Source organism: Anabrus simplex, chromosome 5, assembly GCF_040414725.1.
Source record: "Anabrus simplex isolate iqAnaSimp1 chromosome 5, ASM4041472v1, whole genome shotgun sequence".
NCBI classification, from domain to species: Eukaryota; Metazoa; Arthropoda; class Insecta; order Orthoptera; family Tettigoniidae; genus Anabrus; species Anabrus simplex.
The window spans coordinates 431,030,494-431,045,959 of NC_090269.1; the positions used below are offsets into that span (position 1 = coordinate 431,030,494).

At 37.9% G+C, this 15,466-nt stretch overlaps 1 long non-coding RNA gene across 1 annotated transcript in view; it reads right to left on the reverse strand.

Annotated features, from left to right (window-relative positions):
* The window catches only part of LOC137500935 (uncharacterized), a 43,256-nt gene that overhangs the window by 22,158 nt on the left and 5,632 nt on the right, over positions 1-15,466 (reverse strand). Inside the window, exons 2-3 of the long non-coding RNA XR_011018291.1 lie at positions 10,870-10,965; positions 509-591 (exon numbers count right to left, since the gene is read on the reverse strand). This is a non-coding gene — a long non-coding RNA (uncharacterized lncRNA). The remainder of the gene's footprint in view (positions 1-508; positions 592-10,869; positions 10,966-15,466) is intronic.

Genomic DNA, 15,466 nt, shown 5'->3' on the forward strand with positions numbered 1-15,466 from the left:
GGCACTACAAGGGTTAACTGAAGGCCTATTGCTCAGAAAAGTATATCATATCTGTCTTGAATCATTTCAAGTAAACCTAGGCTGAGTGGCTCAGACAGTTGTGGCGCTGGCCTTCTGACCCCAACTTGGCAGATTCGATTCTGGCTCAGTCCGGTGGTATTTGAAGCTGCTCAAATACATCAGACTTGTGTCAGTAGATTTACTAACATGTAAAAGATCTCCTGCAGAACTAAATTCCAGCAACTGGGCATCTCCAAAAACCATAAAAGTAGTTAGTGGGACATAAAGCAAATTACATTATTATTATTATTTCAAGTAAAATTTAAATGCATCATGAGAAATCTTTTACATGATAACATCATACAACAATGTTTGCTGAATGGAATTTTCTCCATCCTTAAAAAAATCTGACCACCTCAGTTGGGTTGGAACCCAGGATCATGGGATCGAATGCAATCAACACCTTCCATATTGGGAAGACTTAAGAGTGTAGCTAAACTGTACTTACTTGTTTTCTTCTGGAATATATGGGACCTGTGGATCAACTGTAGGTTCCTCTATTTTTATTTCATCCTTAGTATCTGCAGCAGGCTATAATTAAGGAATAACAAAAGTAATTTAAGAAAAGAGGAATAATGAGTTAAGAAGAATAAAAATATGTAAATAAATGAGACACAGCTGACAATGGTATTTGCATATAGAAGTATCAATTCATTAATTTATATTCCAAGCTCTTCTCAACAATGACTTGCTGACCATATCTAAGTTCAGTCAACGAATGGTCAAAACAAGAAGTAGAAATACGTGTGAAATACAGTCTGTATTATACACAGAGAAGACTGGAACATGAAAAGCAACACATAATAAAAATCATAAGAGGACAGCACAAGAAAAGGGAGCAATCAAAAGGAAGAAACTTGAAAGGACAAAGAAACCCCACAATATGCCAATCCTTATCTTCTTTATGTTGTTATGTTGCTGGAATATCAACGATGTAACCATTTCAAAACCAAGACAATACTGCTTAGAAGAGGCATTTTTCAGGGATCTGCTTTATCTCCACCATTATACAATCGTGCAATGGATCATATCTTGGAAGAACTCAACGAGGAACCTATGGCAACAGAATATGAATCTTCCGTAACACATGAGCTTAAGCTGTTAACTGTTGTAGGCTTCGCGGATGATACTGTCGTCATTGGAAAAGATAAACAATCTGCCCTCAAACTTTTACGAATGGCATTTCTAGGATTCAGTGAGACTGATTTGAATATTAATCTGTCCAAGTCAGTATGTATCAATACTGTTCAAGGCAAGCTCATTGGTGAAGATATCTCAACTTATGGAGGAGACATCAAGAGTATCCCAGGAGAATCAATCAAATATTTGCAAGTGAATTTTGAGAGTATTATCACATGCAACTCTCAAGCTTCCATGATTAATCTAAAAAACAAGTTAGAATCTCTGTCGTCCTTACCTCTTTTACAAACCAATCGAAGGTTCTGTATTCTAAATACCTCAATTTGTCCATCTCTTATTTACCAGTTCCAAACAATTCCCTCTGACCAAATTCCTGTCAAATTCCTCGAAGATTCAGATAAAATGATCAGATGCACATTACAATGTAAGGATCTTTGGAATTGAAGGGTATTCTAAGGGCATTAATGCATTGAAGAACAACCTCCCAACATGAATGGAATAGCCTTTGTCCCTTGAATTTTGTAGGACTGTATAAACTAAACTCGCTTTTGCTTGTGGGGGACTCCACTCCCAAACCCCCAATTGCTGTACATTAAAGTGGTGAGTTGGGAAATTATTGTGGCAAAACGGTACATCATACCGCAGAACGGATGGAGCCACCAGACGGCCCTTAGCAGCCTACATGTTCGGTCCTATAATATTTTCTTGTATATTCTCGATTTATAGCATAGATAGAGGCAAATATTTCGACCTGGGGCAAATTTTGTACGTTTTACAAGAGATGAGAAATTATTTTCCTCACTTAATGGACAGCTACGTTCTTGAAACTTGGGAGGTTATTTGATTATTTATGGTATATGGATTGGGTACACCATCGATTGGCTTAAAACTTAGATTAGGCTGAAATTATATAATAGAAATGTGAGTACAGTTTCCACGGTGTGAAGGATTAAATAAAATAAATAAGCTTCAAGAAGTATGACACGTGGCATTTGCTGCCATCGTGCGGGAAAAACATGCATTAAGACGACAATACATGTTACAGCAAAGTAGCTCGTCATACCCAGGAGATATTTGCGGTAAAAGACGAGTATGTATATATTTCTCATGCCCATTGCCCTGTAACAATCAGCGTACAAATATATACGTCATGTCCAGTTAAGAGGTTAATACTATACAGCTCATTAAGAACAAGAAGACTGTGGACAGGGATACAGCAGAATACAAAAATCTTAACAAGACCATTCACAAGGAAATAAGAGAAGATCTGAGGAAATTTAACAACAACATGATCATGCAGACAACTGAAAAAAATAAGGGCATGAAGATTTTAAAGAACAACATATCCTTAGTAAAATGTCTACAGGAAGACCAAAAATTACAAAACTTAAGAACCAAAATGGAGAAATAGTCACAGATAGTCAAATCATTACTGAAGTTATTTGAGATTTCTACATCAACCATTAATTAAACCACCCCGTGATGAACAACTAGCCCAGAATTATACACTTGAAGTAAGACTGGAAGTAACAACTGCTGAGATAGAAAATGCATTTAAACAACTAAGGAATATAAAATCCCCTGGAGAGGATAAAATAATGAATGAAATGCTAAAATGAGGTGGAAGAGATCTGCTAGAAGCTGTGAGAATACTCCTCAACAAGTGTATTAACTCTGGAAGAATACCAGAAAATTGGAAAAATGCTGAAGTGATACTACTCGTCAAGAAAGGTGATAACGAAAATTTAAAGAACTATTGCCCTGTGAGTTTGTTATCGCACCTTTACAAGCTCCTGACTAAAATTGTAACCAACCGCCTCACAAGAGAACTGAGCAAGCAAGATTTCATAAAGGTTTCTCAACTGTTCAACACATCCAGACTATTTGTCTTCTTCTTGATAAAAGAACTGAGTACAACATCAAGATTCATCTGACCTTCATTGATTATATAATAGCTTTTGACTCAGTGGAGATTTGGGCAATCAAGAAGGCACTTCAAAATGCCATGATAAACTCAGGTATATAAAGCTCCTGAAAAACATTTATGATCAAGCAATAATGGTAGTCAGAGTGGATGAAGACCTCATCACTAATAAAATCCCAGTTGGCGCAGGAGTTCAACAAGGTGACACAATCTCTCCAAAGCTGTTTACCCTTGCCTTTCAAGATGTATTCAAAACCCTTCATTGGGATAATAAAGGAATAAAAATCAACGGGTTATACTTGGACCAGCTGCGTTTTGCCGATGACATTGTGCTCATAAGTGAAAATCTAGAAGAGCTAGAAATCATGATCTAAAAATAAAAAACTGCCTTTGATAAGATTGGGTTGGAAGTGAACATTAGTAAAACGAAAATCCTAAGCCCAGACAGTCAACCACTTATAATAGGAATCCAATATATATAAGCTGTCGATGAGTACATGTATCATGGACACAAGATAAAACTTGGAAAAGATAACAAATGTGTGGAAATTCCTTGCAGAATAGGTATGAATTGGATAGCATTCCGAAAACTAAGTTTCATTCTGACCAAGAAGGATGTTCCAATTAACCTGAAGACTAACGTTTATAATATGTGCGTGCTACCAGTTACTACTTACGGCCTGGAAACGATGGTTCTGACAAAGGACAGTGCTCGCAAGCTTCAGCAAACGCAATGAGCCATGTAGTGACAGATGCTAGGGATCAGCCTTACGGATAAGATCCGTTCAGAGGACATCAGGAGAAGAACGAATGTAACAAACATCCTGGAGAGAGTAGCAAAACTAAAATGGCAATTGGTAGGACACATAGCTCAACAAGACTACTACAGGTGGACCTCTAGGGTTGTTAACTGGAGACCATGGGAACACAAGGGAGGCATTAGAAGACCCCAGAAGAGATGGCTCGATGACATAAAGCTGTTGGCTGGAACATGCTGGTTCCACGTAGCTCAATACTCAAGACGATGGAAGCATATGGAAGAGGCCTACATCTCACAGTGGATTGAAATAGGCTAAAAGAAAAATAATAAGAAGAAGAATAAGAAGAAGAACAAGAAGAAGAGAGTCAGTCAGTTAGCCTTGTGGCTTTATGTAATAGAGATAAGAAAGTAGCAAAATGTACACGCATGACAGTACAGACATGCATTTGGAAATTTGCTCTGGCAAAACAGTACATAGTATCAAAAAACAGATTGTGCCATCAGATGGACCCTTTAATTTTCGGTCCTGGGACAATTTCTCATACCTCACCTATTTATACCATAGATAGAGGTAAATATTTCGATGCAGACCAAATTTCCCATGTGTTTCACAAGTTGAGAAATTATTTTGCCAACCTAGCAGACAGCTACAGTCCTGAAACTTGGCAGGCGTATCGATGATGAAACAATTTATAATTTTGGTTCTTTGACATTTTGTAGTGTTCCCATTGGATCCACCTTGGATTGCTTTAGAAACTCAGGTTAGGCAGAAATTTGAGTATTGTTTTCAGATGTTCCTTTCTTTTTCATATACATACATGGCAGCTAGAATAATAAAAGTAGGTTTATGTATGTCTAATAGACGTGACAAATTCCGTTATTAAATCTTTATTTTTTTTGCTAGTTGTTTTACGTCGCACCGACACAGATAGGTCTTACGACGACGATGGGACAGGAAAGGGCTAGGAGTGGGAAGGAAGCAGCCATGGCCTTAATTAAGGTACAGCCCCAGCATTTGCCTGGTGTGAAAATGGGAAACCACGGAAAACCATTTTCAGGGCTGCCGACAGTGGGGTTCGAACCTACTATCTCCCGAATACTGGATACTGGCTGCACTTAAGCGACTGCAGCTATCGAGCTCGGTCGTTATTAAATCTGTCTTATAAGTGTTTTAAGTAGTAAAATAACATATGGAAAGGAAACAAAATTGACCCAAAATCAGAAAATTAACGTGAATCTATGTAGAAGGAGTTGAGATAAGACAAAAGTCATAGGACCTAAGTTGTAGATCTGTTCTAGGCACCAAAAGTGCTATCTGCGATTTGATATGGATTACTGCTTAGCCACAAAATACCTCAAAACAAAGGTCTGCACCGATGTTAAAATTGCTTCACGATTTCGATTTTTTGGGGCATAAAATGTTAAAAAATGTACCTTTTTGGAATTTCTTCAGAGGCTACAGGAGAAGAAATATAATTTTGCCAAATTTCAATTTTCTAGTGCACCTGGAAGATTGAGTCCACCATTTTGTTTGGGGGGATTCAAAATTAAAATTTTGAACTTTCTGCAATTGTTCCTTGGATTACAACTTAACAGCTACCTGTTTGCCCAATATCAAGTTTCTAGGTCATTTGGAAGTTGGTAAACATAAAGGTCAGTGAGTGAGTGAGTCAGCCTTCTGGCTTTATATAACAGAGGTATAAGATACAGCAAGGGAATGTGGAAGCTAAATAGTGCAGACCTTCATTTCAATATTTCCTGTAGAAAAGTGGTGCATCGTATGAACAGAGGGATTGCCATGAGGCAGCCCTTTTATTGGCCAACAGTTTTGGTCTTAAGATATTTTCTCGTATTTCGCCTATTCCTCGCTTTTGCTCATTGGGGGCTCCGCGTCCAAACCCCAATTCACTGTTCATTAATGTGAGTGCAGCGTTTATGAGTACATTTGTCACAGGTTCCAAAATTGTTGTGGACTTATGATATACAAGTACAATCTTTAATCTTAGTAGGACTATCGAAGATGGTCCTATTAAATTTTGTCTTATCTCCTTTGGTTATAGCTTAGATAGTGCAGGATTTTAAAATCTAGTGCAAATATCGTACTGTAGCTGGCTCTTAAGTTATTTTCCATACTTAACGAATGGTACAGTCTTCAAATTTGACAGACTAATTGTAGGGTAAATGGCCTACAATTTTAATCTGGAGATATTTTGCAGCATCTCCACGGGATATATCTCAGATTGAGGTAAAAACACAGATTTATCATAATTCTGAACATTTTTCACATACATATTTGTTAATCCACACCCATATGGCAGCTCTAATGATAAAATTTTGGATTCTTTGCTCTCGGGGGGTCTCTGCTCTGAATGCGGAACAATGTGTTATTTTTCCTAAAGTGTCATTCCTTCCTTGACATGAATGAAATAATGTGTATTTACTGATAAATTATTGTTTGCCGTTAGTTCAGCTGTGTTTGGTAAGAAGAGAAAGTATATACTGTAGTGCCACAGGGTTGCATCAAACGTAGAGGCTACATAATTACGAATTATATACTGTATAATAATAAATATATAAAAATCAAACTGAGTGGCTGTGGCAGCCCTGTAGGTGATTTTCCATTTCTACCTCATCTGGAAGTGGTCAGTCATTTATGTCAGTGAGTAAGTCAGCCGTACAGTTTTATAATAGAGATACGGATTATAGATGTGCACGTTTATAAGTGCAGACTTTCATTTGGAAATTTACTGTGGCAGAACAGTGTCTTGTATAGGCAAATGGATTGCAGCATCAGACAACCCATTTAGAGGTCTACAATTCTGGTCCTAAGACAGGTTAATGTATCTCCACTATTTATACCATAGATAGAGGTGAAAATTTGATCCATGTCAAATTTTGTACACTTCTCACAAGTTGAAAAATTAAGTTGTCAATTTAGCAGATAGCTACAGTCTTCAAACTTAGCAGATGTATCGACCACAAAATGATCTGCAACTTGATTCTGTGATGGTTTGTCGTATTCACCATTGGCTACATCCTAGATTGCTTTAGAAGCTTAGATTAGGCTAAAATTTAAGTAGTGTTTCCACATATTCCTTCCGTTTTCCTGTACATTCACGGCAGCTAGAATAATGAAAGTCGGTTTAATTATGGCCAATGGACATACCAAGGGGTCTGTTGAATTTCATGATTCTACCTAAGCGTTTCAAGAAATGGAGTAATATATGGAAAGGAAACAAAATTGACCCAAAATCAGAAAATGAGGCTCAATCTAAGGCAGAAGGCATTCAAAATACTACAAAAAGTGATAGGACCAAAGTTGAAGACACAAAAGTTCTATCCGTTTTTTGATAGGAATTACCATTTAGCCACAAAATACCTCAAAATGAAGGTCTGCACGATTCATCAAATTTTCCTCAGAATTTTGATATTTTTTGGGGGTAATATGTGAAATGTTTGGAAGGCTTTGAATTTCTCCATTGGTTATAGGCTAAGACCTATAACTGCCAAATTTTAATTTCCTATCATACTGCAACATAGCGTCTGCCATTTTGTTCTGGGGGCAAGGGGAAAAATAAAAAGAATTGTACTTTTTGGAACTTTTCTCTAGCTTACATGCTATTAGCTATAACTTTGTGAAATTTCAACTTTCTACCTCATCTGGAAGTGGTCAATCATTTATGTTAGTGAATGAGTCAGCCGTACAGTTTTGTATAATAGAGATACAAGGGAACCACCCTCGCGGGAGCCTGCTAACTTCTAGAGGGCGCATCACCGGATGGCGGATAGGGGGACCCTACAATTCAGTAGGGCTGGTTGAAATACCCATTACAACTCGCGGACCAACAGACAGCCCAGTTTCTGGGGACTTTAAAATACTGGGACACCCTCTCTCCAGGGATCACTAATATGGAGGGCCCAAGCCCAGGATATGGGTGAAGACCCCAACGGCATCAGTGGTAGTGAAGGTGGACTTCGGTACAGCATCGGTGGTGGACGAGGGAAACTTGAAGCATCCGTACTCTGGAGGAGCGGCTACAGAAGGCATCTGTACTCCAATGGAGCGGCCTGAAATAACACCTAGTAGTAGGTACAAAATGCCTTTGGGAGTAGGGACCCCATCATAATAATAGCCAATATATGGTATGGTGGTGGGAAGTAGAGTAAAATTCAAGAGAGTAAAAGAGTAGAATTCAAGCTAGTGACATGAAATTCCAAAGAAGTATGATAGGAAGGACAAGGAAAGACAGAGTGAGAAATGAAGATGTTAGGAAGGAAGTTGGGATAGGAAAGCTAAATGAGAGAGTTGAAAAGAATAAACTAAAGTGGTTTGGACATGTACAGAGGATGGAGGAGAATAGAAATCCAAGGCAGAGGCTAGAGGCAAAGTGCGAGGGGAAGAGAGCAAGAGGAAGACTTAGAACAAGATGGATTGAATCAGTGAAGAGCGGCATAAGATGACGAAATTTAGACTGGGACAAGATCGTGGAAGAGGAGTGGTGGAAAGAGGAAAATGGAGAAGTACCATATATACTCTGACCCAGATTGAGCTGGATAAGGAGAAACGATGATGATGATCAAGGGAACCAAAATAAGAGAGCCTTAATGTTTAAAAAGTCTTTGTCTAATACCAGACGACAACATATTGAATAAAAAGGATGGTTTTGAAGCCCCCGCAAAATAAGAAGCAAGTTGAGAGAAATTGAATTTGGTAAGCGGTACGATCTCCCACACAAAGGGAAAGAAGTTATCCTTTTTCCTGAACATCCTCCAGCCAATCAGTGAGTTAGTCACCTTCACGAATTATCTTGTAGCGAATTGGGTGAAGCCTTGAAAATGACAGGTAATGTAGTGGCTGTACGAGCTATTCCAGGCAGAACCATAGACACTAACCATTGTCGGCGCTGTCATAACAAGGTAGAAACTCTTGCTCACATCCTCGCACGGAGAATCTGTATGGAATACTAGGCACCATAAAATATGATCTGCCATTGCTCAAGCGTTAAGGGTCTCAGGCCTTACAGTGTTCGAGGAGGTTCACAGTCTATTACAGGCAGGAATGATAGCCTTTGAAGACCATCAAAAGGGCTTTATAATATCTGATTATCAGATTTAAGACATCTGAAACACAACCCAATGAGGTTTATGAGGAAAAGAAAACAGCATATGAACCAACCATCCCATTCTACCAGTAAGAATACCGGATACATTATACTGAAGTCATAGGATTAATGGTTGGCACTCGAGGAACCAGTCCTCTCTTTCTTGTCCAGTTCTGCAAATCATTTAACCTCAATCAGGCATTAATAAAAGAAATTGCAGTGACTGCCTTGAAATATTCCTTCCAAATCCTGAAGAACTACATCTCTCAAACTTTTTAATGCAACAACCTACAGTATGTGAAATATGCTAACCAATTCACAATTACTTTTAATCCATATTGTCTTTCTGTATACTTTGTCCTCAAGGCCATCTCTAGTAGGGGAAAGTCAAAATAAATTATAAAATAGCTTCACATACTTAGCACCCATAACTGAAAATGATATACCAATGGCAGCTACGTGCTGAAGAGCCTTAAGCCGGGTATCGACTGCACGCGGCAGTGTTCATTGCTTTGCCTCGCGAAGTCGATACCATGTTGCCTCGCGCGGCAAGACGAACACTGCCGCGCTCAAACTTGGCGCGGGTCGAGCCAAATCGGAGCAATCTCCTGTCCCGCGGCAAAGGGATTTCAGTGCGCTGTGTTCGTTCAGTTGAGACGGGTGTTGGCAGAGGGGTCTCTTCCCGCATCATGCTCACTTGTTTCTCTCCCTGTCCGCCTTCTGCGTGACGTCATGTGATATTGGACAGCGCTCTCCCGTCCTGCTGACACGTATTACCACTACAGTCTAAAATGGTCATAACTTCTGAACCATTCATGCAAATAATGTCCTGACAAGGTTATTGTAATCCTTATAAAATACTGGAGGATGTCAAACAATTTATTTTGATGAGGAACTCGAGGATAATATCGAAATATTTATTTAATTTTAAGGAGTTATATTTTTTACCGCGGACTGTAGCATGAAATTGCTTCTAGAGGGCAGTCGGTTGGAAATAGGTATGTGCCATCACGGACTTTTTGTAGAGGATTCTATGCTCTACATTTCGTACACTTACACTTGGGGTCTATCGTTGATGGTTCACGCAGCGTAAGCCAAGAAAGCAAGTGACTGACCGACTGACCAACATTTTTTGTCTCTTTCTACGTATTTACTGTATATTGGATCATGGATACATAATAATTTTATAGTGGTTCAGTACGTGAACAGTGTTCGTGTTGTCAGTATCTGAAGTAGAACCACTGTACTGATTAAAATGCTGTCAATGTATTATGGAAACGTGTGAGGAAAAGAAAATGCCAGTTCAAGAGTTAAAGAAGAAAATTTCAACTTTATTGGAGTCATACAGAAAAGTCTCGGATCAAGAAGTCTCTTATTATTTACAGATTCAGTTACTGTTTACGTATCCAAGTGGTTTACTTTCAAGGAATTCTACTTCATGGCCGACAAAAATACACCCAACGATACTGTTGATACTTTGTGTGATGTATGTATCTGTTTCATTACAATACATCTGCAAGTGCAGTACTCATAGTGTTCGCACGAGGCTGCCGCACCCAACTCTGGCATCACAAACATGGTGCTACGCGTAACACAAACAAAAGAGTTTGCCGCGCTCAAACAGATACGCGCGGCAGCCGCGCACAGTCGATACCCGGCTTTAGAACTACATCACCTGCCACCTAACGTAAGACCTTGGAACTAGTTGAAAAAAATATGAACCCTGGGTTGGAAAAATGACAATCCCATAAACATTACTATTTTTCTAAGGATCTTCAAATAAATATGTATGCTTAAAATGAATGGTCACTTACTGAAACCTGTTCAGTAGTTTTCTTACAATGTCCACTATCAGTCAACACTTTATCAAATTAATAGATTACCTCAAATATGTTTACTTGTGTTGGTCCCAGGTCCATGAACTCTGATTTGACTTCTTCTTTCAAATGTGTCACTGCTGGCACAACATTCAAATTTTCCTGCAGAAAAGTTAATGTATTAGGTACACGTTTATATACATCAAGCAATCTATTCACTATCGAATGAGCATGGCAATTCATAGCTTCCCAATAACTGAGTTGGTTTTAAAACTTCATTAATATTTTGAGAATGTTGCTACATGTGGATGATCCTTAAAATCACGTCAACACAGAGTCCTTCAGCAGAAGAAAGGTATCCCATTTGAATGCTTAGGATATTTTAGTATTCTGGAGCAATTCTATCACACATAAAACCTTCTAAATTTTGCAGAAACATCAGAGAAATGTACAGACATACCAATAATTATGATATAAGTATGATTATATAATAGTTCTGGCCATCCTAACAAACCAATTCTAAAAATTATCAGAATTTCTAACTTTATGACTATTATCTTATACATGTAACACCAGTCACAGAAATATATATTGCATCCAAACTTGTAAGTGACACTTTCACACCATTTTCCAGAACTGGCTGTCATGATGTCACTAACATTGTTCATACCTCACTTGTTTTCATACTGTCAGACCAAAGGATGGGACTGAGACAGAAAATACAACTGACAAACTTGCTCTAGCTCGTAACAGAAACTATCATCTTCAGACACAGTATCTCACCAGAGTTTGGGAAGGACGCTATCTTAACTGATAAACCATATGAACCGTCTCTATGCCACCATTTATAAATGTCAAAGCTATTATGAACCCTCTCCCTTCTAATGAGAAATATTAGCACTTTTTTCCCGTGATGAAGTTGTTTGTAGTAATTAAGTGAAATATCTGAGTAATTTCTGCAACTCTGGTTTCACTGAGCTACAGACAATACAGCTTGGAAGCAGTTCTGTCAACTACATTCAATGCTCCCAAATGTAAAGAAAAACAATCATAAGTACGTATAACAAGCAAGTAAAGATGTATTGTTCAATGGATTCTAAAAATAAACTATTTACTGTTGCAAAGAAGTGATGTAAGGCTGAACCTCACCATGAAGAACTTGTAGTGAAGATTATTTTAGGCAGTATTCAAAGACAGGTTATATGAGTGACTTAATGGACAACAATTTTTGTAGTAATAAAGTTTTAAATCCCTTTACTTCCATGCACAACATTATGATTTATGGTTTGTACCTGTACATACAAACATAAGCTATTTGATAGTGATTACCATTTGTATTAATCACTTCCTTTAAAAAAAAAATACTTATTACCATGGAAAAAGCCCTCAATATGATAGACAGAAATGTCATGTTGAGAATAATGAAAATATTCTGAGTGGGCCAAATAGTAAAAAATTTACAAGAAAATGAGAGAGTACAGGTTCTTTGGTTGCTCCACTCTTAGTAACCTGTTATGACATGCAGGGTGTAGAGATAATGCATCCTTTGACTCCACACATATGGGAGATAAAGAGTTCCAATGAATTTAGAGAACAATGAATATATCCAGAAAAGAATAGTAAGGCTTATGAATTGTGAGGAAATGAAAGATATTCTAGACCTCATTAATTATGAATCTAACGTCTGCCTCCGTAGCATAACGGTTAACGTTTATTAGCTGCTGTCCTCAGGGGCCTGTGTTCGATTTCTGATACCGCCAGAAATTTAAGAAAGGCAGGGGGGCTGGTATGTTGTAAAGATGGTACATGGACCTCACCTCCGTTGGGGGGTGTGCCTGAAAAGAGCTGCACCACCTCGGGATAAAGACATGAGTTTACTCTTTTTTTTTTTTTTTTTTTTTTTTACTAATCTAATTATTATTATTATATTTGTTATAACGAGGCCTGTGGTGCAGATGTAGCAGTCCTGTGTCTTATTCCAAGGTACAGGGTTCATTTTGTGGTAAATTCAAGGATTTTAATTCTGGACTGAGGAGTAGAAGGGATTCACTTAATATGAGATTTTCTCAAGCTCTTACTTACAACAAGAAAGCACACAGTGAGAAGTTGATGCTCCTGACCTAGTATACATAGATGAATAATGGCTGCCATGGTTATAATTATGTCATGAAAATGATGACGCTAATTCCAGATAGACCAAAAACATATCCATATTAAAAATGATGATGAGAAGGTAATAACAGAGAAAAATTGACATTATGTAGAAGAGGAAAATATGTTTGGTTCCCTCACATGCAAGGATTATTCACAGTGACTGTCAGACAACATTTCTCAAGGCTTGCGGGGTGGGAACTACTCAATAACTGTGAGACAAGCTACGTCGGATGCACCGGTAGGAACTTTCTAACCTGATATAATGAACACATAAATGTTGTAAAATACAATCATTTTTCCTCAATAGGCCAACATATCGAAGACTATAAACACAGTTTCACGAACATTGAGAACAACATGCAAATCCTGAATATAAACCCCAAGGGCCCCCTGCTCAACAGAACAAAAGAATTCTGCATCACTCTAGATCAGTATACCAATCCAAATTTCAACATAAATGAAATTACAGAAAAAACTAACATCAACTTCAATACAGTCATCCCCGCCCTAAAAAACGGTTAACTTATGATAATCAATAAACAAAACACGACACGCGACAGAGAAATATCAAATGACACACCTAACTTCACCCCTACCCCCACAACAGCAACTCTCACTATCCCTCCTCCCCTTCCCCTCACAGCAGCTAGTATGAGGCCAAGACGAACACGAAGAAGTACACAACGAGCTCACATATCAAATGCAACTCAACCACACCAATAACAGTAAGTACATATTCAAATTAACACACACACAATCCTAAGACATTCCTCCTACATAAAATATCACTTATAGCTCAATCTAATCTTCCACATATAATTATAACATCACTTTGAATCCAATGCCACTCAAATTTTATGGATGTCACAGGACACAGCAGAGCTGAATATACATATTTTATCCTAATTATATCCATACGCCTGGACTCTTTTTAAACTTGGAAAGTGTTTTATTCTATGCACATACAAGAAGACAAAATCTTTTATACATATAATGTGATAATTTTACAAGAAAATCATATCATTCAAGTTCCAAAAACATTAACTAAGTGTACAACTATGAAAATAAGACTTGAACACAGAAGTCAACTTCTAAAGTGAATAACATGCAAGACATGAACGTTCATGTGCATGAAGTGTCCCTACATATATTGTTTTTATCTTATATATGTATACGTTAGTTTTAAGAGTAGATAGTGTTTTATAAACTAATTTTAAGACCTAAAGCATATCATTATAGACATACATTTGCATTGTCACACATAGCGACATACACGCCAGTTCCCGTTTTGACATGCTCCATTTGGACGTGACCAAATATTTGTTATCATATGGCATTCCCCAGACAATGTAATCTTAATCATAGCTTCATGATCTATATGTGAATGTTTTGTTCAGCTGAAGATGACCCTATGTAGGGGGGTCAAAACTGGTACTATAGCATAATAAGTATAATAAATAAGTATTGATAGGTGGAAGTCCTTTCCTATTTTTAATTATTTGGTATTATTCATTTTAATGATTCCAAGTTTACGAAGTGCAATTATTGTATTTGCTTCATGTATGTATGTTAAGTCTTCAGCCCTAAGGCTGGTTGAATCCTCAACAGCTCTGCCATCAGCTGTTATAGATGGCCTAGGCATCACTGAAGAGGCGTACTAGGGAAATGAGGAGTGAAGTAGTTTCCCGTTGCTTTCCTCACCGAGCCAGAAGTTGCTATTACATATCAGTCTGCCAATCCCACTGAAATGCATGCATCAACCGACCCTATGAGTAACATTTTCACACCAATCATAGCAGGGACTGGCTGCAGAAGGAATGGCATTACTAGCATCGGTTATACCTCAGTCACTTTCATATTGTCAAAGGCAAGGATAAGACAGAGACAGATCTATGAATGTAACAAAATTGCTCTAGCCTCTACCAGAAGACATAGTGCACTGTAAACACTAGGTCCTGCCAGCAAAGGCATTTTGCTTCACACACAATATAAATTCAATGTTCAAACGAAAGCATTGTCAGCACTTCGGCAATGCTTTTTCTTCAAATTGCACCATCTGTCTGTAACCACTATGTTGTAATGAGACAACATGTGCTCAATATCTACATTGTTCATTGGGGTACATAACAACTCAAGACAGTATTTAGCAAATATGCTGAACACTGTCTGAACTGCAGTTAATGCAAGCACAACATCACTTTTTTTCACTTTCATCTGGGTTTGAATTGCATGTTTCAGAGAACCGTAACCAGACCAGATATCATTTCGTGAGAGATCTGTTACTCCAAACAATTTCTCTAGCTCATCTAATTTATCAGTATTATTCAAAATTATATTTTTTGGATACAAAGCTTGAGAAATTGACACAAAATGCTCATGGTTGGGGTCTTTAGCTTTCAATGTGGCTAGCTTGCACTGTGAAGAATGAGGAGCTCTCTCTACATGCAGCCTGCTGTAGAGAAGTGAGCTTAATCAAAGCATCATTAGTTGCCACAGAAAAATTGGTTTA